The sequence below is a fragment of the Nuphar pumila genome, chromosome 2 (genome assembly GCF_984573655.1).
Source record: "Nuphar pumila chromosome 2, dmNupPumi1.hap1.1, whole genome shotgun sequence".
Lineage (NCBI taxonomy): Eukaryota > Viridiplantae > Streptophyta > Magnoliopsida > Nymphaeales > Nymphaeaceae > Nuphar > Nuphar pumila.
The window spans coordinates 142,814,194-142,840,965 of record NC_143250.1 but is presented as its reverse complement, the minus strand read 5'-3'; the positions used below and the strand labels follow the sequence as shown (position 1 = coordinate 142,840,965).

The 26,772-nt window shown below is 36.7% G+C and overlaps 1 pseudogene; it reads right to left on the bottom strand.

Annotated features, from left to right (window-relative positions):
* Nucleotides 1-26,772, bottom strand: part of LOC149847404 (uncharacterized) — a 43,567-nt pseudogene that overhangs the window by 278 nt on the left and 16,517 nt on the right.

Here is a 26,772-nt window from a genome sequence, read left to right as displayed (position 1 = left end):
GCAGGTGCCTAGAACAACAAAGAAAATGGTGTTGTTCGCCCATCAAAGTTTATAACACGTGTTTTATTAGCTTCCCAATTGTTGGGGCCTTCATATTAACTAGCATGTGCTTTACTATAATTCCACTATGATACATCAAAGAATAAAGAATCGTTTGTTGCACAAACTAGGAAAATCTGAACATGTATTTCCCTATTGGGATAACTATTCTGATATTCCAAGATGAAGCAAAATGTTGGTATTTTAAAAAATGTTGCAACAAAAGTATCCCTACCATTGTTTTGTCAATATCAAGTTCAAAACATCAGAGTTGGTGGCAATTGTGCACGAGAAAGAGAGAGAGCCTAAATTTCCAAAAATAAATAACAAGATGTTATAAAAGATTGTCTTATGCAAGAAGCAAATGCTGGAACAATCCAGTTGGTGGGCAACAAGCAAAGATACAGAGTAAAGGCAGAGGTAAGATGATTGGACAAGGTTTTCGGAGATTGATGCACAAACTTAAAATGCTATGCTAGAACACCCTATGCTTTAACTTCGAACAGTGCACAAACGAGCTGGAGTCAACAGACCTGGTATAGTGGAAAGGAATGATATGGACTCAAAACCACTGCACTAAATGGAAGAAGGGTGGTAGACATACCAAGATTATCACATGGCATCCCTCGAAGCTACCCCTCCCCCCACCAACTCCCCATGGTAAATCTTGAACCAAGATAGATGTCATGCCAGACCAAGCCTAATTCAACATAGAGCCAACAAAAGTGTGCCAGAAACTTTTTTATCGATTTGCTTTGTGCTAATATATTTTATACATACTATATTATTTTAAACAACTCCGCTTGTGTATAACTGTTTAGTTATACACTGTCGGTCCCAAGCCCGGATAAAGGAGGAGGGTTGTGGTAGGCTTGTGACAGCCAGCATAAAAACTTAGTCATACCCTATGAATATGAACCAATATGAGAATTTCGTTGGGGCGTTTCCTACTGAGCGACGCGCTGTACTCTATAGGCCTGAAGGCAGTGATAAATGGGCAAGGGTTGCTAGGTCGTCGCCCGGAAGCGACGCGTCACACCGGCGCCCGGGTGTGGTGTCAAATAGGCAAGGGTTCCCTCACTTTGTTGGACGGGTGGGGGTAAAGAAGTTAGTCCAAGACCATAAAATTAGGTTAGCCACTTGGAACATAGGGTCTTTAACTGGTAAGTAGCGCAGATATAAAAAGAATGGAGAATGGGTCACGCCAAGATTATGTCTTGGCTTATAAGTAGCACAGATATAAAAAAATGTTTAAGTCTTGCAAAGTTTGAACATGCAAACGACACTTGAGACTATCTTAAGAGAATGTATTCTCTTAAAGACATTGCACATGTTTGCAATCTACAACATCAAGTTCAGAATATGGTTCAAGGAGACAAAAGCATTAGAGAATACTACAATAGTTTGTCCGAATTATGGGAAGAGTTGATTCTTCTCAAACCAAAGTGGCATTGCCCACAGGACATCGAACTCCGCCAAAATCAAATGAATGCGGAACACTTTTTTCAAATTGTCAATGGACTAAGATCGGATTTTGAAGCTACCAAGTTCATTCTTCTTCATCGAGAAAAGGTTCCTTCAATTGAAGATACTATAAAAGAATTGAGTATGGAGGAAAATCGGCTCAAAAGTAGAATTGCAAAAAATGATGATGACTCGGTTCTAGCTGTATCTAGACCAGGGAATCATGTTCGCACTTAAAAACCTTCAAACTATGGAAGAACGAATGATGAAAATGATTTTGAAAAGAGAAAAGTAATTTGTTACTACTGTCGTGAGCCAGGACATGTAAAAACTTACTGTCCAAAGCTAAAGAAACCATATGAAAAGAAGGTTGCCTTTGTCGGACCTCCGCAAGAATCCAATGAATCTTTCATTGGAAGCATGTCTCTAGCACAACTGGTCGAGAAACTTCAACCACTTCTCAAGGAAGCATTTTCCTCTACTAGAGTTGTAGTATCTTACATTAGCACCTCAGATCCAGGTAAATCTCTTTGGCTTCTTGACTCAGGTGCTTCTTTTCATATGACTCCAAATATTAATGTCTTATCTAAATGACATAACTCAAATGGGTCAAACGTGTTTACTACTGATAGAACATCTCTTGAAATTAAAGGAGTAGGAGATTTCAAAAACTCAAAAAGGTTTTACATTCCACAAGTTAGATAGATTCCAAAACTCAATTTAAATCTTTTATCTATTTCACAATTAACTAACCATGGAGGCATGGATGTAATGTTTCCTTCTCCTCTCGTGAATGTCGAGTGCAGGATCACTAGTCATGGAAGCTGATTGGGGAAGGACATAGAGAATGAGGCTTGTACTACATGGATTTTTTGGACATACCTAAGAATACATTATGCTGTAATGTTCAAAAGGTTGACTTGGACTTATGGCACAAGAGACTTGGACATCCTGATGTACCCAAGCGTGAGTTATTTCCAAAGATGAAAAAAATTTGTAATTTTGAGAATTTTAAATGTGAAAAATGTATTCTAGGAAAAATGAAAAGACTATTGTTTCAAGCAAGAACCTTTGTCTCTTCTCAACCACTAGAGTTAATACCAGTGTTATTAAAAATGTGCCTCAAGGCGCAAAAAGCACGCCTTGCCTTAAGGCGAGGGGCTTTATGCCTTGAGGCACATATGTAAAGTGCAAAAGCCTCGAGGCGTGCACCTCGTAGGCCTTAAGGTGCGTGCCTCATAGGCCTTAAGGCGCATGCCTCGAGGCAAGACGTGCCTCAGGATGAGGCGTACACACCTCGAAACATTTGGTCAAATGAGTATCAAAACCCTCATTTGACCAAAAAATAGGGATTAAACAAAGCGCCCTGACCCTTTATGTTGTGATTTTGGTTTTTTTCTCACCCCTCTCTCTCTCTCTCTGTTTTTTTTTTCCTCACAGCAGTCTCTCTGTCTTGGCTCTCACAGCATACTCTCTCTCGTGGTGAAGCCTCAAAACAAGTACTCTTTCTCATCTCTATTTTTTTCTCTTTCTCTCTCGTTCTCTTCTTCTTCTTATATCTTCTCATTCTCTTTATTCCCCTAGATTGTATAACTGTTAGGGGTCAGACTAACCCCAGCTTGCTTTTCAAAAAAAAAAAGATTTTAAGCCCTCGGTGGTTGCTTCCTAACTCAGTATCAGGCTGAATGCGAGTCAGAAGGGTAAAGAGTGACCCAATTTTTATTTTACTAACTGAGATGCAGTGTGTTATTTTTTCATATATAAATTCTGAAGTTTACATTCAAAGGAAATTTATTCTTTCACATATTCTTGTGTAGTTTTTGTCTGAAGTCTGTCTGTTCTGCTTGCTAGAGATTAGTCGATTCAGCTTGTTAGAGATTATCCATGACTGAACCCTTTACATATGACATGATATTTTGCCTTTCGAGGGGTGCAAAAACTATTGTTTTCTTGACAGACATGATGAGATATTTGAGTGCAACATACTTGAGTTCATGCTAAATTGGTAGTGTAGTTTGAACAAAATGAACAAAGCATCATTGGAGGCAATGTTACTTTAGTAACATCTAAATGTCTGTGGAATGAGTTCAAGTGCACCATACACCCCCATGGTTCACAAATTAGAGGAAATATTTTCCTCATAATTTTGAGGCCTTTCAGTTGAATCCAATGACAACAATCATATTATCGAGTTGACAAAAACTACACTATACTGACAAAGTTCATGGTAAATTAGCAAGTACTCTCTTTACAGTCATGATGATCTTGAAAACAAGTTGGCTTCCTTGACTAAATTTTAGAAAAGAAGAACGAGAACAAAAAGGTTTATGTGAATGGCTTTCTGCCAGCGTCCACTGCCTTTGAATCCATTCAATACTCAATGTAAGTATACCTCACACACATGCCAGCATTTGTTAGGGACTACCATGCTTTGGTGGAGAACCCAATGGCAAAGTTCAAGTATGTTTTGATCATTCATTACTCAGTGGCAAAGTTCAAGTATGTTTTTTCAGTATTTATTTGAGATTTTTTTTTCTTGTTGGTTGTTGCTTCATCAATAAAGAATTTTTTATTTATTTATAATTTTAGATATTTTTTATAGTTTTTTTTTAAAAATTGAGGCTTACGCTTTACGCCTCGCCTCAGATTTTGGTGGAGCGCCTCGCTACGCCTCAACACTTTTCATAACATTGGTTAATTCATTCAGATGTATGGGGCCCCACACCTATTAGCTCAGATGGTGGTTTTATTTATTATGTAATTTTTGTAGATGATTTCATAAGACACACTTGGATTTATTTTCTTAAACACAAATCTAAAGTCTTTTCACACTTTTAAATATTTCATCGGTTAGTTAAAAATCAATTCAAAGAGGATATTTCAATTTTTCGCACGGATTCAAGGAGAGAATTTTTGTCTAAAAAATTTAAGGATTACTTAAATTTGTATGGCATTATACATAAAAAATCATGCCCCTATATCACTCAACAAAACGGGTTAGCAGAAAGAAAGCATAGGCACATCATAGAAACAACAAGAACCTTATTTATTACACATCAAGTACCAAAGGTTTTTTGGGTTGAAGCCACGTTAACCACAGTTTACCTTATCAACAGGATGCCATCATCTTCCTTAAACTATATATCTCCTGTTGAAAAAAAATTTAAACAAATCCCAGATTACTTCAGGTTAAGAGTTTTTTGGTGCAAATGTTTTGTTTTTTCAAACAAAAATAATAAATTCTCTCCTCGTGCTATTTCATGTGTCTTTTTATGGTACGCAAGTCATCAAAAAAGCTATAGATGCTTTGATCTCAAAACAAGAAAATTATATGTTTCAAGAAATATATCCTTCTTGGAAAATGAAAGTTTTTTTTTAAATATGATTTCTAAAGAAATAGATGAATATTCTTTTCTATTGGATCTAGTTCCAAAAAATTGTTAAAGATGATCTAGCAAAAAGTTCAAAAGAACAACTTGATATAACAAATTCAAAAGCTTTTAGTGACCCTTCTGATTGCATTCAGTACTCTAGGCGAGGTAATTTAGAGAAACCCTGTGCTCTCGAAAAATACACTAAAAAACATGAACAAGTATCCACTAGGAAGTCATCGAGAGTCTCTAAAGTTCTCAAAAAATTTGTGTCATACGAGTCTTTTTCACCAAAGTATCAAGCTTATATTGCTTTGATACACTCCTATGCAGAACCCTCTACCTATGATACACCAAACGAATAATCTGAATGGGTCGAAGCAATGTCAGTAGAGTTAAAAGCCTTAGAAAAAGCAAATACTTGGACTATCCAAGATCTTTTATCAGGAAAAAAGCTTATCGGATGTAGATGGGTGTATAAAGTGAAAACCAAAAGTGATGGCAGTCTTGAAAGGTTTAAGACTCGTTTAGTTGCCAAAGGATATTCCCAAGAATACAGAATAGACTATGAAGAAACGTTTGCTCTAATTGCAAGAATGACCACAGTTAGGATCTTGATAGCTCTAACATCTTCAAAGAAATGACATATATACCAAATGGATGTTAAAAATGCATTTCTTAATGAAAACCTAGTTGAAGCAGTATATATGGAACCACCACCTGGTATCAATATTCTCAAAGGAAAGAATCTTCGATTAAATAAAGCGTTATATGGGATTAATCGAGCCCCAAAGGCTTGGTATGATAATTGGTTTTCAATTTTGTCTTATTGACACAGTATTTTTTGTTAAGAATTCTAATGCAGGTATCATCATTCTTCTTCTCTATGTAGACGATATGATTATCACTGGAAGTGACAAGCAGGTTGTTAATAACATTAAAAAATTTCTCAAAACACATCTTGAAATGAGTGATTTAGGTTTCTTAAAAAAATTTCTTGGTATAGAAGTTGTCTATTCTTCCAGAAGCTATTTATTAACTCAGTTTAAATTTGCCCTAAATATTGTTGAGAGGGCTGGTATCGCGAACGAAAAGCAAGTTGACACTCCTGAAGTTGTCAACATCAAAATGAAGATTGATGATGGAGAATTACTTGAAAATCCAACACCTTACAGACAACTTGTTGGGGCACTATCTTACCTCTTTATTACCAGACCTGATATTGCACATGTCGTTCATACAGCGAGTCAATTTGAGCATGCTCCTACCACCGTTCATATAGGAGTTGTTTTACGCATTATTTAATATATCAAAACTTTAATTTTTCGAGGACTTTTTTCATCTGCTTCTTCTTCCTTTGATTTAACTGCTTATACTGATGCAAATTGGGGAGGTGATCCCAATAATCGACACTCAACTACTGGTTTCTGTGTGTTTTTAGGTGAATCATTGATTTCGTGGAGGTGTAAGAAGCAACAAAAAGTTTCTCTCTAATCAACTGAAGTTGAATACAGAGTGATGGCTACAACCACTATGAAAGTAGTCTGACTAAGGCGTTTACTTCATGGCATGGGTGTTGAAAGTACAGGAGCATCAAGACTATGCTGCGACAACAAAAGTTCTATTTACATTGCCAGCAACCGAACATTCCATGAATGCACCAAGCATATTAAAATGGATTGTCACTACGTACGAGAGGAGTTCCTACATGGCATCATTGATCTACCATATGTTTCCTCAGAATATCAACTGGTAGATTTTTTTACCAAAGCTCTCGCCGCTCCTCGATTTCACTTTCTCTTGAACAAACTTTTGGTTATTCAACCGTAAGTTTGAGGGAGAGTGTTAAAATGTAATGTAATACAGTTAGTTATATTCTAGTTAGATAGTTAGATTGTAATTAGGTTAGGTTAAGTTTTATTTCTGTTTTTTAGACTTTTTTAGACCTCTTTAGTAACATGTGCTTTTTAATCAAAGTCAAAAAACACCTGTACTTGCAAGTTGTTTAGACCTCCTGAAGTCTTTAGTAACATGTGCTTTTTTTAGACCTCTTAATAGAGTTGTTGGGAGTCCAACAACTCCCTCCTGGCTCCCTCTTGTGAGCATTATATATATGGGGTAAAACCCCCTTGTAAAATCACTTTTTGTGTGGGTTTAATCTCACTTGAATGAAATATTATTTTTGCCTCTTTTTTTGTGTACTCCTTTGAGCATTTTGGTTGTTGAGTGTGTTTTGTTCATTGAGAAAGATCCTTTGTGATATTCATTTGAAGTTTTGGTTGTGGACTTCATCTTCTTTCACCTAGGTGCATTGATCGCACCCAGGGTCAGGTTGACCACACTGGGTGCCGCACCCGCATCGCATTGTGTCGACGCAGGTGCGGCACCCAGTTAGTCGAGTCCCTGCGACATAAAATACCACATAAAAAGAAGTGTACCTTTCCAACATGAGGTGCAATCAACCATGCCAAAGTAACTGTAAGCAATCCAGTGGCTATGAGTATCCCAGTACCTTCTACAGCCCATTTGGTAGTAGGATTCTCATTGGGGGTAGCATCCTCAGCAGGTGCAAAGGAAACTTGATCAGTAGCACCTTGTGACATTGTAGTGAAATGATTTTGTGGATTAAACCACAAAGAGATCTCAGTAAGCTTTTGTCTTCGAATTACAGCAACAGTATCAGGATCTACACCTGGAATCTCCTGTACATGTGTAGGTGTTGGTTCACCCGCAACAGTTCTTTCTCTTAAAGTTTCACAATCCTTCAAAGAGGCCATGACCTTCTGGAAGTCTGCGGTCCTGATCTTTGTTGCTACACTACCACAAATTTCACAGATAGTGGATCCATGGCTGATGAACCACCTAAGGGCGCAAACATAATGTGCAAGGGCAAGATCGTTCTTGCATGAACATCGAAGATTGATCGCTTGATAATGATATGTCACTGCTTCTAAATCAGCACTACAAATAAACACCTCACCTTCAGAGCTCACAAACTCAATAAAACCAGGCTCCTTTTCGCGCACTTTAGGATCATCAACACTATAATGAGCATTCTTCAAGGCATCCTTGTCACCCAACCTATTCTCCTTACTACTTTGTTAATCAATATCTACCGGGGAAACGATGACAAGGAAAACCAATGCAGCATCTCCCCTTCTATCAGGCTCAGCACATTGGCAAACACGGCAAATTTTCGATGGTCCTTCCTTATCGAAACCATCATAAGATGTGGAGGTAGTTTGATCCTTTTCAACTTCAGAAACTGAAGGTGTTTTATCATGCTAAAGAAACTCTAATATCTTGCACTACCATTATGATGTGATTAACTTCACCTCTAAATTTATGTTATTTCAGCTGTGAATTTCCCACCATAAATTGCTACATATTTTTTCAGTTCTTTAATATATTAGAGTTTCTTTAGCATTCTACCAAGATGGGACAACGAATTCACAAAGAAGGAACAAACTTCTTGACCTAAAATACCAATAGTAGGTATCTCCAACAGAGAGGCTTGATATTCAAGGCATCCAATATAGCAAAGAAACGGACTGCCCATCACTCAAAATTAGTGAGATGCAGGAGAGAAACACTGCTGCATGGCAACCAGTATCTGCACTAGAATGAAGAGACACAGTAAGGAGATTTAGTAAACGGGATGGGGTTAAGATTTAGATTTTCACAAACTGCAACTAATGATTCTTTGCAAAAATATTCAGTAAATACATTTCATGGTTCTTGGCTCGAAACTCAAATCCTACGAGTCGTCTATTTAAAACATTTTTGCACCAGAACTAAGTAACAAGAGTCTCTAGAAACTGAATTCCACAAAATTGATGGTTCAAATTCTGGCACAAACCCATTACACCCAAACAAATCCAAATAACAAGACACAGCCATACGATAAACATGAACAAAGCCACCGTAATCTTTACTATCATTCTAGTTGCCCATCTACACCAAACAAAACATGAAGAAAGTAAACATCTGTTTGCTCTTGCTATTGTGAAAAATAACCAAGAACAAATAAAACCCACAATTTAAAACTGGTAGGTTCACATCCCAGAACCCAAACCGTGGCCACCACCATCTTCAAAAACCATTTTGGTTAAATATCCACATCAAAAAAACGTAAAAAACTCAGCGCTCTCACACGAATCTTTCTAAACAAACAAGAAGAAAAGATACCCGCCAATTGATACTCGTCGCCTTACCCACATAAGGACTCGCATCTTTCCACCAATTCGAGGAGAGAAAATGAACCAAGAAAAGAAGGGGTGAGGAAACCAACCTGTTAGTCATTCATGGGAGTAAAATTCGACTGAGGAATAACTACAAAACGCTTGGGAGTTGGGTAATGTTCTAAAGGAAGGAAAATAGGGCTCCCCACCATCACATGAATATGGGAATGTCAACGTTTTCGGGATTAAGGTCGCCACTCACCATCACGAAGACAAATATTGTGTTATCTGCGTGACTCCAAGACTAAAGACGGGTTGACAAGGTTACCTTTTTTTCTTTCTAATATCATCATTGAAGACTAATAATAAGTGTTTTAAGAGTAATTTGTACATTTTTTCGCTAGTAGTTTGTAATCTTTTATATGACTACATTACCATATTCGTCACCATCGATGTTTTTTTTTTTTTGAAGAATAAGATTCAATAAATAAAGAAATATACATAAGCTTAAAATTTTTAGTATTAGATATCAAACAGGTTGAGAGACCTCCAAGACACTAAGACGCACCAAAGACCCTATTCGCTGGTGGCCTAGCCATGAGAGATCTGGAATCCTTCTAATTAAGCTTCACAGCACAAAACAGGTTGAATTGGATAAACAACAGAATTGTCTTCACAGGTTTCTTCTTTATCCTAAAAATTCTGTTTTTCTTTCTTCCCAAACTCTCTACCGAGCATATATAAACCACTACCTCTAGACTTTCTTTCACTTGCATGAGAACTTGGTCAAGGAAGGCCCAGTTATCAATTGCCGGAAACAAGGAAACTGAATTGGCTTCAGTTTAACATTGGCCACATAAAAAAGAAAACCTCTTAAAAATAGGGGCAGTACCAAAGACAATGATCACTAATTTTCACATAAACAACATCTGTTAGCTACATTGATCCAAAACTTCTGCAGGCGGTATTGAGTATTTATCTTCCCGGCTAGCAGCACCCAAGCAAAAAACGATGCTCTAGGCAAAGGTCCTTTGACTTGGGATATTCATTGATCTGAATCCACTTAAAACTGTATTTGGTGAACCCGTATAGGAGTACATGAATGGTAGTCCGTGGTGCACCATGGTTTTTTTTTTTTTACTCCGAGAGACCGCTTCAGCCGCAGAGACCTAGCAGAGATGGCTCAGCTTGCCGTACTTACAGTCTTTGTTCTTGTCAGCATTAAACTTCAAGGGCTTACAGCTCGACCCGAGAGAGTCGCCAAGCTTCAGCTTACACATGGAGTGACCCTCATGGGATTTGAACCTTCAAACAGTCTAGGCCCCACGTTTAAAAATAAATGAGGAACGTGGTGTTCTTAACCTCAAATACTAATTACATTACAATATGGTGAGCAAATGTGGATATGTCCACCGTAGGGGCTCCCACGGCACCTTGTGTTGGGATGTTGCAAGTTCAAATCCCAATGGTATCATTGTATAACTGGTAGGGGTCTGTCTATCCCTCAAAATAGGGATGGCAATGGACCAGGGCCGGGGACAGGGTCTCCACCCCCGCCCCGTCTCAAGATTAGAACCTCCATCCCCATACCGGGATGGATTTTAACCTCCACCCCCGCCTTCATCCCCGTTTCATGTCCTCCATCCCCGGTTCAAATGGGGATGAGGTAGGGCGGGGGCCTGTTTCCCCCTAGTCTATTGCTATCCTTTAGAAGAACTGGGGATGGGGCGGGGAAAAGTGTAAGTCCATCCCCTCCTTCATCCCCGAACAGGGATGGATTTTAACCTTCGTCCCCGCCTCCATCCCCGTTTCATACCCTTCATCCCCGGTCCATCCCCCGCTTTCCGCAGGCCCACTGCCATCCCTACCTCGAAAAAAAGAAAGTTGCTCTAAGTGGTATATACTATATACTCTTTAGAACACAAATCCCGTCTTATTATATTATATATCTGATTTTCTTAATGACAATCTCATTACCACCTTTAATTATGAGATTATGTTTAGAAAAAATAGTATTTTTGCCCTCAGAACAACGCATGTATATAGTTGTTTTTCTGTAAGGCCAGAATTTCAAAAAAAGAAAATTTGATAAATATTTTTTATTAAAGTTTTTTATTGATTAGGTTTTCATTCCTCTCTCTCTCTCTCTCTCTATATATATATATATATATATATATATATGTATGTATGTATATGTATATATTTATTTTTTTAAAAATTTTCTAGGTTTCGATGTTGTGGCGTGTCAAAGATTTTTAAAGAAAGCAAAGATTTATTTGTCAATCGGTTCTGTTGTGTGAAATGAAGAGGCTTGGACAATAATTAAATAAAAGGTAAAAACAAAAATAGACTTTGGTTATCTTATTAAGAGTAAATTCTTCGATTTGATGCCCACAAGGGTTCCACTCATACAGTTAGAACAACTTGTGAATGACACCGAGTTGACGGGGTGTCACAAGTTCAAAACTCATCCCGCTAGGTCGAAGGTTGGTGTACTTTTTGGTGGGTAGAAGGGACCTCAAGGGTTTTACCTGCTGGAGGACAGCCAATGTGCGGTCAATGATGTGGTGGTGGTGGTGGTGTGTGTGTGTGTGTGTGTGTGGTGTGTGTGTGGTGGGTGGGGGGTGGGGGGGGGGGGGGGGGGGGTTAGCTTTGGACTATTCGGAACAAAAATTCACTTTGATATGTAAATTTAATGATAGCTACGGTGTTATTTGCCTAACTTAGATTAAAAGTTTGGTGGGATTTGAAAATGAGAAACTTTGGTGGATATATTAATTAATTAGGGCCAAATTTTTAATGGCCATTTGAAATTACCCTCTTTTTTTTTTTGGAAATTTCTTTTTGCGTTCCCATCTTTTAATTCCAACGAACCAACCTTTTTTTTTAACAAAATAGACAAATTAGGATCTGAGTTCCATTAACACAGGCCACATTATATTTAGCCACAAGTTACATATAATATATTTGTTAAAATATTCCTTTTATATACAAACCGATGGTGAAAAAACCTTTTCAAAATTTAAGTCATCAAACTAACTTTGGGCATTTTCGTCATCTTCAACTTATCCATAAAAGTATTATATATTTGAAAGTTATATTGTAGTGGAATAGGGCCTAGGCCGCTAGACGGGCATTCTAGGTTCAAATCCCATGGGCATCACCTCCTACCTGAGTCAAATCTTGGTGACTCTTTAGAGTCGAGGGGTAAGCCCTCTGAGTTTTACTCTGACAAAACAACGACTGTAAGTATGGCAAGCTAAGCCAGAGGTTTCTTCAAGTAAAATATCAAAAAAAAAAAAAAGAGGTGGCTCAAAATATAGCATGTTCTTTATAGGATGCCCTTGAATTTTATAAACAAGGCCGCACAAAATTGCAAGCTTGATCCTTTCTGCCCTATGTAACAAGCATGATTTTGCCTCAAAATAACAGTTAATTTAAAAGTGATATATATAACTTTAAATATGTTTTTAACTGCATGTAAAACGCATTGGATATTCTTTTCAATATTAATTAAATTAAATCACATACACAAAATTAAGAATTTTAAGTTTAACCACCAAACCTATGATACATCCTGTATTTTAAAACCTTTGGAATGGACAACTGAGGTTTTAGCTTACTTTTTTAATCAATTTGACTCTGTTTGACTTACTGAAATGACATTTTAATCATTTTTTTTCAAATGACTGAATATTATAGTTAAGGCTAAGCAAGTAACTTTAAAAGTCCAGCTGACTCTTTAAATTGACACTTTTAACTTCTTCTTTTTAACGATTGAATGTGTCTTTTTGTAGTTGCAGAACAAATAAGGTTAAATTAGTAACTTTGGCAAGGAAAGTAATACGTGGTCGTAGTACAGTTAAATTTAATTCAGTAACTTTAGTAATTTTTAAACCCTCCTTGGATGGTAGGGGTCAAAACTTGGTTTTGAGAAAACCTGGTTTTTAACTTGTTTGGGCAAAAAAAAACATAAGATTCAAGCTTTTTTTTGTAAATAAAAACTTAAAAAAATATAAATTAAAAATATAATACTTACCATTTTATCACCATCCAACAACTGAAAAATGGCCAAGATGGTGTTGTCAAACAAGAGCAGCCATTTTCTGATCGATGGCTGGCAAAAAAATAGCCGAAAAATAAAAAAAAATAAAGGCGGTCACAATAGGTTAAAAACACAGGCACTTATTGGAAAAGTTTTGAAAGACAAGCGGTTAAACTTAATTCTGTAATAGGTTAGGCGGTTAAACTTAAAATTGACAGTGGAGTTAGACTTTGAAGCCATCATGTGACATATTTGGACAGTCAATATGGAGGTCATTTTGCAACAAAGTTGGGATGCATCTATAGAGAGAGAGAGAGAGAGAGAGAGAGAGAGAGAGTGAGTGTAGTTTCTTAAGTCTTTGGATCCTCAGAACTTAATAGAGAGCACAAATAGGCCATTTTGCAACAAAGTTGAGATGCATATATATATATATATATATATATATATATATATATATATATATATATATATATATATATATATATATATATTGAGAGAGAGAGAGAGAGAGAGTACAGATAGGTCATTTTGCAACAAAGTTGAGAGAGAGAGAGAGGAGTTTCTTCGGTCATTGGATATCCTTAGAACTTGAGAGAGAGCACAAATAGGCCATTTTGCAACAAAGTTGGGATGCTTCAAGATAGAGAAAGCGAGAAAGTTCAGTCATTGTATATTGAGAGAGAGAGAGAGAGAGCACCAAGAGGTCATTTTGCAACAAAGTTTGGATGCATCAAGAGAGAGAGAGAGAGAGAGAGAAAATAGGCCATTTTGCGACAAAGGTTTTTTTTTTTTTTAAGGCAAGCAGGGGTTAAGCGACCCCTACCAGAATAACAATGCCCCATGTGGCAGAGGGATTCGATCCTGGGCCTTCAGCTTCACACAAGACCCCCCTTACCGCATGGGATACCACGTCGGTGGTATTTTGCAACAAACTTGGGATGCATCATGCCTTTCTTTTTCAATGGTTCTTTAATTCAATAAGAAGATTGTGTTCAACTTAAATGCTCATACTGGTAACCTAATGCACCCAATTGTCAAGAAAAGTAGGGTGAGTTGGGAAGTTGCAGAGAGAACTACAACAGAACTTACAAATATACAGTACTTTTATGGATAAGCGGAAGCATTTACAGTAGGAGTGGATAATTGGTTGGGTTTGACCTAGACCTGAACCGTACCAAACCCGGTTAAGGTTTAGTGATAGAGAAAGAGTTCCGATTAAAATCCAAGCTGGACCTAAAAGATCCGAGTAATACATGGAACTAGGTATGGTTTGTGAAATTTCATATCAGACACAGGTCCAATCCAACTTCTGATTAAGATCCACAGTTTTTTTTAATGAAATATTTAAAAAATAATATTTTACTGGGTACGGATCTGGTCTGGTTCATGTAATCCTTATAGGACCCATATATGGTTTTTCCTATGGTGGGTCTGATCAAACCTGAGTCGGGATCCAGTACCAATGCCTCAAATTCAGGTTCAGCTTTGGACTCGCCTGAACCTCAACCAGGTCTGATCCGTTGACACCTCTATTTTAAACACCTCATCAGCGAACTATTGAAGATGAAAACAACTATGAGAGCACCACTTGGAGCAATAATGTTGACAAGCTTAATTATATAGAGAGTGGTCCAAAAAACGCATAAGGAAACCTGAAGTGGGATCATCATGCTATTAAGATGTATGCTTTACATGATGTTGTTTGTTGCTATCCATAAAAAAAAGTAAACAGAGAACTTTCTCATATATATATATATATATATATATATATATAAAATGTGCATATGCTTCTTTTTTTTAAAGGCAAGCTCAGGTTAGGCAGACCCTTAGACCCTTACAAGTTATACAACTATATCATTGGGTTTGTACATGCAGCATCCCAACATAGTTGCTCTTACACCGCCTCCATTGGTATAATAATGTGTATCTTCCAAACCATTTATCACTTAGAAGTTTTTATGCCGTGCATCTAAACCAATACATATGTATGCGAGGAGCCGGACCCGATTTGGATTGCCATGCTCATGATCTTTAAGACAAAAGTGCCTAATTTGGGTCCAAATGGAGTCTAAGGGCAAAACTGTTATTTTATATTTTATATTTTTTTAAGAATTTAAATTACTCACATCTTAAAAAAATATTTTTGTTATTTAGTTTTAAAATTATGTTGTATTTAAATTTTAAGTTGTATTTTTTTTTATTTTTTTATATGAGTTGAATTTTTTATGGGTCCAATTACTTCTAATGCCTTTTAAAATTTGTTTTGTAACACTAGAAGGCGTAGTGGGTAAATAGGTAGATTTTTTTTTCTGGATCCAAATTCAAACCCATTTTTGTGTGGAGCCCACTTGCACATTAACTTATGTGTTTAGTTGAAAAGGGAGGTGGCCTCTAAAAGGGTCAACTATAGTTAGCCAGTCTCCCCTTAAACATCATCAAGCTTGAGAAGAGGTGCCACCCACTTTGACCCATCCCCTCTTTTAGCTTGGCTCCTCATTGGTCAACCAACTTGAACTTGTGAGCTTCGAATTGTGAGAGCTTATGAGCTCTTCAAGTGCATTTGAGTTGAAGAGATCAAGAATTGATAAACCGAAACCTATTAGTATGACTACATCTTTTAGTGAAAGCCAAAACACAGTTGATATTTGCGATACTTTTTAAAGGGTAGAAAGAGATGATGTTCTTTTAATGTGCTTCGATCACTATATTGGATAAAGATGATATCTGTAGTTATTAAAGTGTCTGGATATAAACTCTCATCATAGAAAAAAACTTGAACAACATTGTTTGACAGTGAGAAAGAGTGTGTTTACAAGAAGTTAAATGAATTTTGAGAAAAGTTTTAAGAGTTTTAGAGTTTTTATTGTTTCAAACGGTTGGACAAATATAAAGAACAAACACCTGATAAATATACTTGCATCAAATTATTTTGGCTCGATGTTTTTATCGGGTAAACCCGACCCATTGACACCCCTAGTGATAGTGTGCAGCTTCATTAAGTTCAAGGGGTCACCTTCAACTTTGTCTACAAAAAGATATTAAAAAGAAATTGAAAATGAAAATAATTCCTAGTTTTTTACACTATTTACATGCATGTTTAGTATTTTCCTTTTTTGCTAGAGAGAAATGGAAGTGTATGTCAAACTAGTATATAAATGGTAGGCATCTTCACTATTAAGTTTTTTGTCACTTATGAAATGAAAGCTTAGTCCAATTTGGCCATTCATTTTCATCTCAATAGATATTGTGTAACACTAGGTTAGGGTTATTTACAAACACGTACCAAAAAAAATCTTTTATAATTCATGTCCAAAAAAATTGGTAATTCATATGCATAACTCATTTTTTTATGGCTAACCAAAAGTATACCCGTAACTAGTTCTCAAGTTGGCCTTTCTTATTTTTCACTCAAAATTAGTGTTTTAGCCATTATGGAGAGAGAGAGAAGCATATTTCATATTTGATGAGGGCAAACTAGTATAGTTTCAAATTGATTAGCTACTATTAACTATGGTTAAATGGATAATAGTTACCAGGGGTATGAATTTGAATACTTGAAGATAAAGATAGGTAAGATTTTGAATTATAAATTATTTTTTAATATGATTTTGAATTGTCAAAAACCCTTATCATTAAGCCTTGTCGTATGGCTTTGATCTTGAAACCCCTATATAATTCATTTACTTACATCCGTAACATGAAAGTATGTCAGCTTAGGCATGCAGTAGAGATACCATACAGCATATATTAATCATATTGTTATTAGATATACCATCAAGTATGCATTAATCATATTGTTACTAGAGATGCCATGAAGCATATCTTAATCATGTTGTTACTAGATATACCATAAAGTATGTAATAATCATATTGTTACTAGAGATAACCTTAAAGCAATGCATTTATCATATTGTTTTTATTATGACATGTGGAAGCACAGGCTGCAAGGCTCTTGGGGGCAAATGCTGGCTTCCAAGCATCAAAATTGAAGGTGGTGTTCTTGAGAGGGTTAGGGAAGGAGAATTGAAGACAGTCCATGTCGAACATACACCCTACACAGTGTGATCTCACTGCAAATTTAACTATCTCTGTTTCACTCACAGTTACCACAAAGCAGGTCAATCTCAACCCTTAATCTCAGATTAGCATAAAGCTAAAAGTTTGAGTAAAACAACAACTACGCCTTCATCCCAAAACGATTGGGGTCAGCGATATGAACCAAAAAAGAAATTCATTTTGGGTCTTCCACATGAATCCTTTTCCTCCAATCATTTCTATCCAATGCCATGTCCTCGGTGAGGTTCAAAGCATTCATATCCTTTCCTATCATCTCCATCCAAGTCTTCCTAGGCCTACCCCGACCTCTTTTAACTAATATATTTTCCCATTTCTCCAACCTTCTAACTGGAGCATCATTAGGCCTTCGCCGAATATATCCAAACCACCGTAAACGATTCTCTCGCATCTTATTTTCAATGGGTGCAACACCTACCTTCTTACGTATCTCCTCGTTCCGAATCTTATCTTTTATTGTATTTTCACACATCCATCTAAGCATCCGCATCTCAGCTACACTCATTTTTTGAATATGATGTCTCTTGGCAGCCCAACATTTCGTACCATATAGTAAAGCGGGTCTAATAGTCGTCCTATAAAACTTTTCCTTCAACCGCAATGGCATTCTACGATCGCATAGCACTCCAATTGCACTTTTCCATTTCATCCACCCAACCTTTATCCTATGATTTACATCTCCATCAATTTCTCCATACTTTTGAATGATGGATCCCAAATATTTGAAATAATCATTCACCGGTATTTCTTGCTCACCAAGCTTCACTACACTCCCATCACTACTTCGCTGCTTACTAAACCGACATTCCATATATTCAGTCTTACTCTTACTCAACTTAAAACCTCTAGCTTCCAATGTCTGTCTCCATAATTCTAACTTAGCATTAACCCCAGCTCTAGACTCATCAATCAAAACAATATACCCAACTTTATTTTTTTATATTTACACCAAAAAAACATACTCAAGAACAGAGACCTAACCGGCTGGCTCTGCCTGCCATACTTATGGTCACTGTCCTGGCAGCATAAAATTCCTTGGGCTTACTCTTACCTCAAGGAGTTGCCACACTTCAGCTTACACAAAGGGTGATGCCCATGAGATTTGAAACAAATATCATCAAATAAGTGGTTAAACATAATATTTAAAAATGGATTTTTTTATTAAACTGATTTGTTGGGTGGCTTTTTGTTATTTGAAAATATTATTTTTTGTTTTACCTAAAAAGCTGGGGTTGGGCAGACCCTTACCAGTCATACAACCACACCATTGGGATTGGAACTCGCAACGTCCCAATACCAGGTGACTTGTACTAACTGCTCATGCCATACAAGCGGGGGGCCCTGTTGGTATTTGAAAATCTAATTGAACACGTGGGTTGATACGCTTCAGGCCTGAATCGACTATTTTTTAATAAATATACAAATTACCAAAAAAAATTAATATTATTTTTAATAGTTTTAACATGTGCCACGTTTTGATTGACACATAATAAATTTTTATTAATTTTGGGCCGATACAGAACTATTCAGCTGAGCATCCGTATCGGCCCCGATACACCTGAATCGGTAGCCCAACGATTCAGGGCTGATACGTTATAATCTATTACCACAGCACACTTCACTTGATAGACCCCCACTCTCACATATCTCACTGTTCCCAACTGAGATCTGCAGTGGGGATTGAATATGACCAAGGACCGGTTTATATACAATATGACTGTATCTGCCCTCGCTAGGCTGTGATTTTTTTGTGTGTATAGGTAAGGGTATCAACGGGTTGGGTTTGGTTCAGACCCAGTTGAAACCAGACCAGATTTTCGGGTATGGTATCGGGTCTGGACACATGTCTAATCGGGTCTGCTATAAGAGAAATGATACCCGGACCCGATAAGAATTACATGAACCAGACATGGACCATATCCGGTAAAATAATATTTTTTATCATTTTTACATTGAAAATTTGTGGGTCTTAATTGGAACTGGAGTTGGGCCCGGATCTGGTATAAAATTTCACAAACTATACCCGGGTCCATGTATTAATCGGACCTTTGGGTCTGGACCCAGGTCTTAATCAGGTCCTCTTATCTGTCACCATACCCGGACCCTATAGGGTTTGGTCCAGGTAAACCCCGGTTGACACCCCTAGTTATAGGGGTGGACATTGGGTCCCTCACCTGATGGGTAGTTGGGTACTTGACCCGAGACAAGCCATGTTTGGGCTCCCGGTGTAGTCTAAAACCAAGTTATCAAAGTTGATCAGACCCAGCCTGGATAGGCCAATTCAGATCGAATCAGACTTTTTTTTTTCCACAGAGAAAGCTGGGGTTAGGCGGACTCCTACCAGTTATCCAACCATATACCATTGGGATTTGAACTTGCAACGTCCCAACACAAGGTGACATGCACTAACACTGCTCCTGCCATACAAGCGGAGTCCTGTTTTGTTTTGTTAAGAGTAGAATCAGACTCTTAAGAAAACAAAACAGGAGGGAATTCAAGTGCTTTTAAAAAATCAGCCAATTTTTGGTCGAATCAGGTTGAATCTACCCTGAATTGATTCATTTACATGTTTACAAAATGTGTTTATAAAAACAAAATATTAATCTATAAAATGACCTGATTAAAAAATGATTCGGTTCAATTCAATTCAGAACGGTTTTATCGCCTGGACCGAGTCTGGGTGCAGGGTGAAACATCACCAAAATGGAGCTCGACATGCATGGCCTGGTCAGCTCACTACTCAGATTTAAAGTGCACCAGGTGAATAAGACTCGGGCCAAATCTGAACCCGACAAAAGTTGGATCGGTCTTGTTGTGGGTCAGAGACAGGGTCGAGCCTGTGGAGCCTCAGGTCAGGATTGGGTCCGGTCGGCCCGTTGTGCATCCCTACCAAAGAACTCTGTGTGTGCGCGAGCGTGTGGACGCACGTGGGTATGCAAGTCATGATTGGTGATCATAGAAGCCATGCATCCTAAGTAGGATGTAGGTTTGATAATAAGGAGGTCCTATTAAGAATTCGGGTTGGATCCATAGACCCGATTAATATACGGAGCTGGGTGTGGTTTATCAAATTTCATATCTGATCTGGGTCTAACCCGAATTACGATTAACATCCACAAATTTTCCGGCCACAAGCTAGACTGGGCACTGAACATGACTCTAAACTCTTAAGAAAAGTGAATTTGGTTTCAAAGAAACTTCAAAGAAAAGTCTGCTTTGACAAATGGGTACTCTCTTTCATGCTTATATATGGCCATAGCTAAAGCCATCTCCCTTGTTCCTCTTCCTACTGGTGGTGGTGGTGCTGCTGCTGGTGGTCTCTTCCTACTGGTGGTGGTGGTGCTGCTGCTGGTGGTCTCTTCCTACTGGTGGTGGTGCTGGTGCTGCTGGAGGTGGAAATGAAGAAATGCGAGAAGATAAAGAGGGGTCATGTTAAGCGAAAAATTTTCTCTGTTATTTTCCGCAAGCTCCTTCAATTGCTCAAGCCGTGCCATTAGTTTCATCTAGAGGGTTTGCTACTAGTTGGCGTGGATGATATGGGTTTTAGACTTCCATGCTGTGTGACCTCACATGAGTTCAAGTCTCCTTGTGAGCCTCCTCCTTTCACAAGACAAAGCAGGAGTAAAGGCATCCATGGAGTTTTATGCTTCTGGAAGGATGATCGTAGATATGACAGGCCAGCACCAGCACACTCAGGTCTCCGATCTCAGGTGTGGTTGTCTTCGTGTAATAAACAGCTTCCAAGCAGTGCGATAATGTGGTGAAATGGAAGGCCTTAGGTGATTTTTGCTTATGTCTTAGGTGCTAGGTTTATTGTATCGAATTGGCAGCTTTCAGGAATAAGATTGTTAGAACTGAGTCTTATCGACTCACAGATTTATGTGTTCTGCTCTATTCAGGATAGCATTTGCATTTCTGGAATAATTATATTTGTTTTTTTCTATTTGTATATGCAAATATATAGCTAAATATTATTCTACTATAAATGTCACCAAGTTGATGGGACATCATAAGTTTGAATCCCACAGGTGGTGTCCATTGCGACAAGGTCAAAGCTGGGTGTACTCTCCGGGTTGGCCGAGGACTTAAAGGGTTTAACCAACAAGAGGCCAGCCAATGTGTCGTTGGCGACAGGCCAAGTGGGTGTACCAACCAATGTGGTGCTTACGTTGCTCACTTTTGAAAGCTATAGACACACACATGGAAGAGAGGGTGTTGTGTGTTCTCCCCCAAAGACAAATTCGTGTGTTCGGGGGTGTACGGAGGAATATCTTGAGTCCTGTGATAATTCATATCCCAATGTTGCCCATGATGATTTTATAATAAAATAACATATAAAAAAGATAAATAACATATAAAAAAAGATATATATGCATTTGACAGAAATATCCTTCCGTAAGATAGATATGTGTTTGACGAAATTGTCCTCCCATAAATAGCTTTCCACATTCCCGCGAGTCGAGGTCCGCCTTGGTTTTTAGCTTGTGTTACAACATATTGACGTCTTCTTGTTTCTGCCTTGTGTTACAAAACATTTTCGGGTTCGTTCCTACCTCGTGAAGATAACTATAAATCGATCAACTGGTTTGATCATTGGTCAGCGTCATAGGGGGATTTGCCGGCCATATCTTTTTACAGTCTTCTATTCTTCTTCGTTTTTGTTAGGCAGTATGAAAAAAAAACAATAACGCACAAACATTCCAACAAGTGTCATTAAGGCATCGTGAGTACCTTTATATGTCATCATGCTATTGTTGAAGAACGTATGTCATCGTGAGTGCCATTAAGGCGTTGTTTTGTTATTGCAGGTGGATGTTGGCTTTTCGACAGTTGAAAAATTAAACATATTTGTAAGACGCTAGGACCTGTTAACAAGAATGATTTGTTACAAATGCGAGGAAGAGCCTTTACACCATCCGATATCGTCCATTCACTCAGTATATACAATATAACACAAATCGTGGTTGTAGTAACATACTATCGATTTATGAGATATTATTTTGTTTGTTAATATCGATTTGTAAGATATTATGTCTTTTCTAGTGTCCATTTGTAAGATATTTATAGTATGATTTTAAAACATGTGCGTGCAGAATTTACATTGTTGCGCGCTTGCGGTGGCAATTTGTGTATTCAAATCACTACTCATTTAGTGATTTCTATTGAAATCGCTTTACAATGTCGTAGATATAATTAAATCGCTATCATGTGAATCACTATCGTCAACACACATATACAATAAATTATTTCTTTTATTGGCATGGTAAATAACAACTTGATGCATAGTATAAGCAAATAACAAATCGTTGTTGCTTTTATATTGTGATTCATTCAATCATTTCTTTGACTTACTTAACTAATCAGTATTTGTTGTTATATGTATCTTGAATAAATTGTACTAAACGTATGTGATGGCTAACGCAAATTGATATCTTGCTTATGACAGTGGGGAGCTTATCATCTTGTTGCAGTGAAGATGATGTACCTCAATCATTGAAATGTTATGAAAAAGTAAACATTTATACTAATGACGCACCTGAAGAAGTAAACATGTGTACTAATGATGCACATGAAAAGAAGGGTACATGCAATGGATTCACTCTTGACTTTAATGTTCTAGCTGAAGAAGTGCAATTCGATAATTAGGTAGACGATCATGACAGTCACTTGACTATGTTCCCACAGAAGGAATACAATTTAATAATGAGGAAGCTGCATACAAATTTTACAATGAGTATGTCTTAAAACTTGGCTTTAGAGTTAGAAGGTATTCTTGGTCAAAAAATGCACAGGGTGTCGTAGTGCGAAAGACATGTTTGTTCTAAGGAAGGTTAGAAGAAACCAAGTGGAAAGTCAACAAGGAGCAAGCTAGATTCAAGATGTGGTTGTCCAGCGAGAATGGTGTTAAAAAGACTTTCGAATGAGAAATATGTAGTTCGTACTTTAATCAATGATCATAACCATGAATTAACAGCTTTATTTATGACTTCTATGTTAAGGTCACACCGTAAAGTAATTGAAGTGCATGTTGTAATTACTGAAATAGCTTATAGTATCGACATTGCACCAAGAAAGACATACAATTTATGCGTGCACATAGATGGTGGTCGCGAGAATGTGTCATTCACACCTATAGATCTAAGAAACCACTTGAGAAGAAAGATGACAGATAACATGAAGAATGGAGAAATGTGTTCTTTGGCTGATTACTTACAGAAGAAATCAAGTAATGACCCTGGTTTATTTAGTGCAATACAATTGGATGAAGATGTATATATTGTAAATATATTTTGGGCAGATTCAAAGTCAAGAGTAGACTATGAATGCTTTAATGATATGCTTGTTTTTTATATGACAGTGAAGATTAATACTGAGTAGTGGCCATTTGCGCAGTTTGCCAGAGTAAACCATCACTCGTAGAGTTGCATATTAGGCGGTGCTTATTTGTATGACCAGACCAAGAAAACCTTTGAGTGGTTGTTCAGAGTATTTATACAAGCAATGAATAAGAAGCACCCTAAAGTTGTACTTACATATGGTGATCATGCAATTGCGGTTGCAGTGTCTCGTGTATTACCAGATGTATATTATCGGATATGTTTGTGGCATGTCTTTCAAAATGCAGCAAAGAACATATGACACATATTTAATCAGAAGACATGGTTTGATAAAAAGTTTATAAGGTGTGTACTTGAGAGCGTAGACGATGTCACCTTTATGTCTAATTAGGAGAAAATGATTCAGATGTACGACCTTGAAGACTGTGTGTGGTTATAAAATTTATATGCAGACAAAGAGAAATGGGCATTGTCATATGAAAGACAACTCTTTTATGTAGGTATGATAAGCACACAAAAAGCTGAATCTATGCATGCCACACTGAAAAAAACCTTGTACTCATGTTTAACAATGTTTCGCTTCATGGAACAATATGAATTATTTGTAGACGGTCTTAGACGGAATGAGCATGAACAATATGTGAAATCTTAACACACGCCGTATAACTTTGGGCACAAAAATATTGATGTGACCTGTAGATCTATATGCACTAACTGTATTTGAATGGATTAAGAAGGATGTTATACAGGTCTTGAATTGCAACATAGAAGGACATATGCAAACCGAGAATATACATAAACACCATATTGTATGGAAGGGCGAAGAGCATCTTAAAAGGCAAAAAGCACATATTGCGTACAATATTGACAACGTAATAGTTGAATGTACGCGCAAAATGTATGAATTCAAAGGTATTTTATGTTGTCATGCATTAAAGACACTTAATCAAGAAAAGATACAAAAAATACCTAAGTCATATTTAATGTGAAGATAGACGAGACAAGCGAAGATTAAACTGTTGAATAGAGATAATGTCAATCCATCTGGTGTTGATGCGAAGTATCATATAGCCTCATGTTACCAATAATTATGTACGTCACTTATGCATGTTGCAGATTTGGCATCGAAAAGTGAAGAAGCCTATGTATGTATGAGAAAAGTGTTAAAAAAGTTACTTGAAAACATGCAGTTAATTCACCATTAGTCTGTTGCAGCTCATGAAGACCAGTCTAACAAAATGAAAGCGAACAATGAAGGTAAAAATCATGCTTTTTCTGGTCCGCATGAGAAGTTGCACTGAAGCGTAAACATTATCTTCAATAAGTCAGAAGTCAACGTTGTAGATTATGATGAAAAAAATTACCTAGCGAAGGATATCAAAAGCAAACCTGCCTCTGATCGCAGTCGTCGGAGGACAAAGGGTGCACTAGAATTTGTTGACAAGAAAATGTCTAAGAAACAATCAACCCCTAAGCAAAATCAACCAAGCCCATCATATGAACATGTACGTAATACATTATATTGCTTCTCATGTCATATTCATTATGTGCAGCTTATCAATATCTAACTTGTATAATTTTCAACATGCAGCAATAACCTACAGACGTGCACTACAACGTTAGAACGAACAATGACATCAGTTTTACAAGTCTTTTGGTATGTAATCAATGTTTTGAGGCTGTTTGCATTTCTTGTTAAACTTAATGTAGTGTCTTATATTGTTCTATTTCATGACAGGCTCAGTTCAATTCAAAAGTGAGCAATGGAATACAGGAATCGTGTGTGAATTCTTCAACTACATAATTATGTAAACAAACTGTATTAAAATTAAAAATCGTTGTCTCATCTAGCATTCACATATACAAATCGTTATACATATATTGTAGTTGAATCGTTACGCAAAAAGTTATTCTGTGAATAAACTGTATTAAAAGTAAAAATCATTGTCTCATCTAGCCTTCACATATACAAATCGTTATACATTACTAACTCTAAACATCATGTCGATTTGTTTCTTGTTTTTTTTTTGCCTTTTCTGAATCAGTCATTGTGTAAATCGCGATAGGACATATCATTCACATAGAAAAAAATCATAAAAGTAAATCATGATAGGACAAATCATCTCTTCTTTATATTTATGGGTGTACAAGTTATGATAGAACACTTCCTCTATAAAAAATAAATCATGATCTGTTATAGAAAGAATTATATAATTATAGAATGTTACGTTATAACAAAGAATTGTAATTGGTTGTAAGCCAATCGGTATCAAGCAAATCACGATAGCATGTAGCCTTTATACATACAAATCATTTCAGCCTTTTATCAATCATTGTGTAAATCATGAAAAGAAGATAGCTCGTAAAAGCAAATCATAATTTATATAGTACACAACGCTAAACGCTTTTTAGATTTTTATTTATGAAGGCCAAACATTACAATGATTTGTTCAGTAACAATTGTGTGTTATACATATTAAAAAAAGAATTATATACTTATAGAATGTCACGTTACAAAAAAGAATTATAGAATTGCAACAAAAAATTATAGAATTACAATAAATAATTATCGGGATGTTAATTTCTATTTATGAAGTTACCGCGACAACGATATGTCTTTGTTTGTTTTTGTGAAACATATCGATATGTAATATCATAATTTACTCATATCAATTTGCAACTGTTACTAAAATATTGTTTTAGTATAACACTTAAAACAGTATAAAGTTGTAAATCGATTTGTATTTATGAAGTTACCTCGATTTATACTTTATTAAGTCTAAACATCATGTCGATTTGTTTATTATTTTCCTTTTCTGCCTTTTATGAATCAGTCATTGTGTAAATCACGATAGGGCATATCGTTCACATAGACAAAACTCGTAAATGCAAATTATGATAGGATAAATCATTTTTGTTTTATTTTCGTGGTTGTAGAAATACCGCAATAGGTCAAACAAATTTGGTGGGATGGGATGTATTTGATTGAGAGGATGGGTTTAGGTGGGGGAGTGATTTGATTGGGTTGGTTGTGAGACCCATTTAGTTCTCATCAAATCCAAACCTAATTTAAACTATTATATATATATATATAGATAGATAGATAGATACACATTTACATATATATTTTAATTAGATTTATTTGAGTCTCAAATGAACCCAAATTCTATTTATTTAAGTAGGATCCATTTGAAATTTAGATAGATCCAAAACTTATTATATTATAGTGAAATTCATAGTACACTAAAAAGATTCATTTA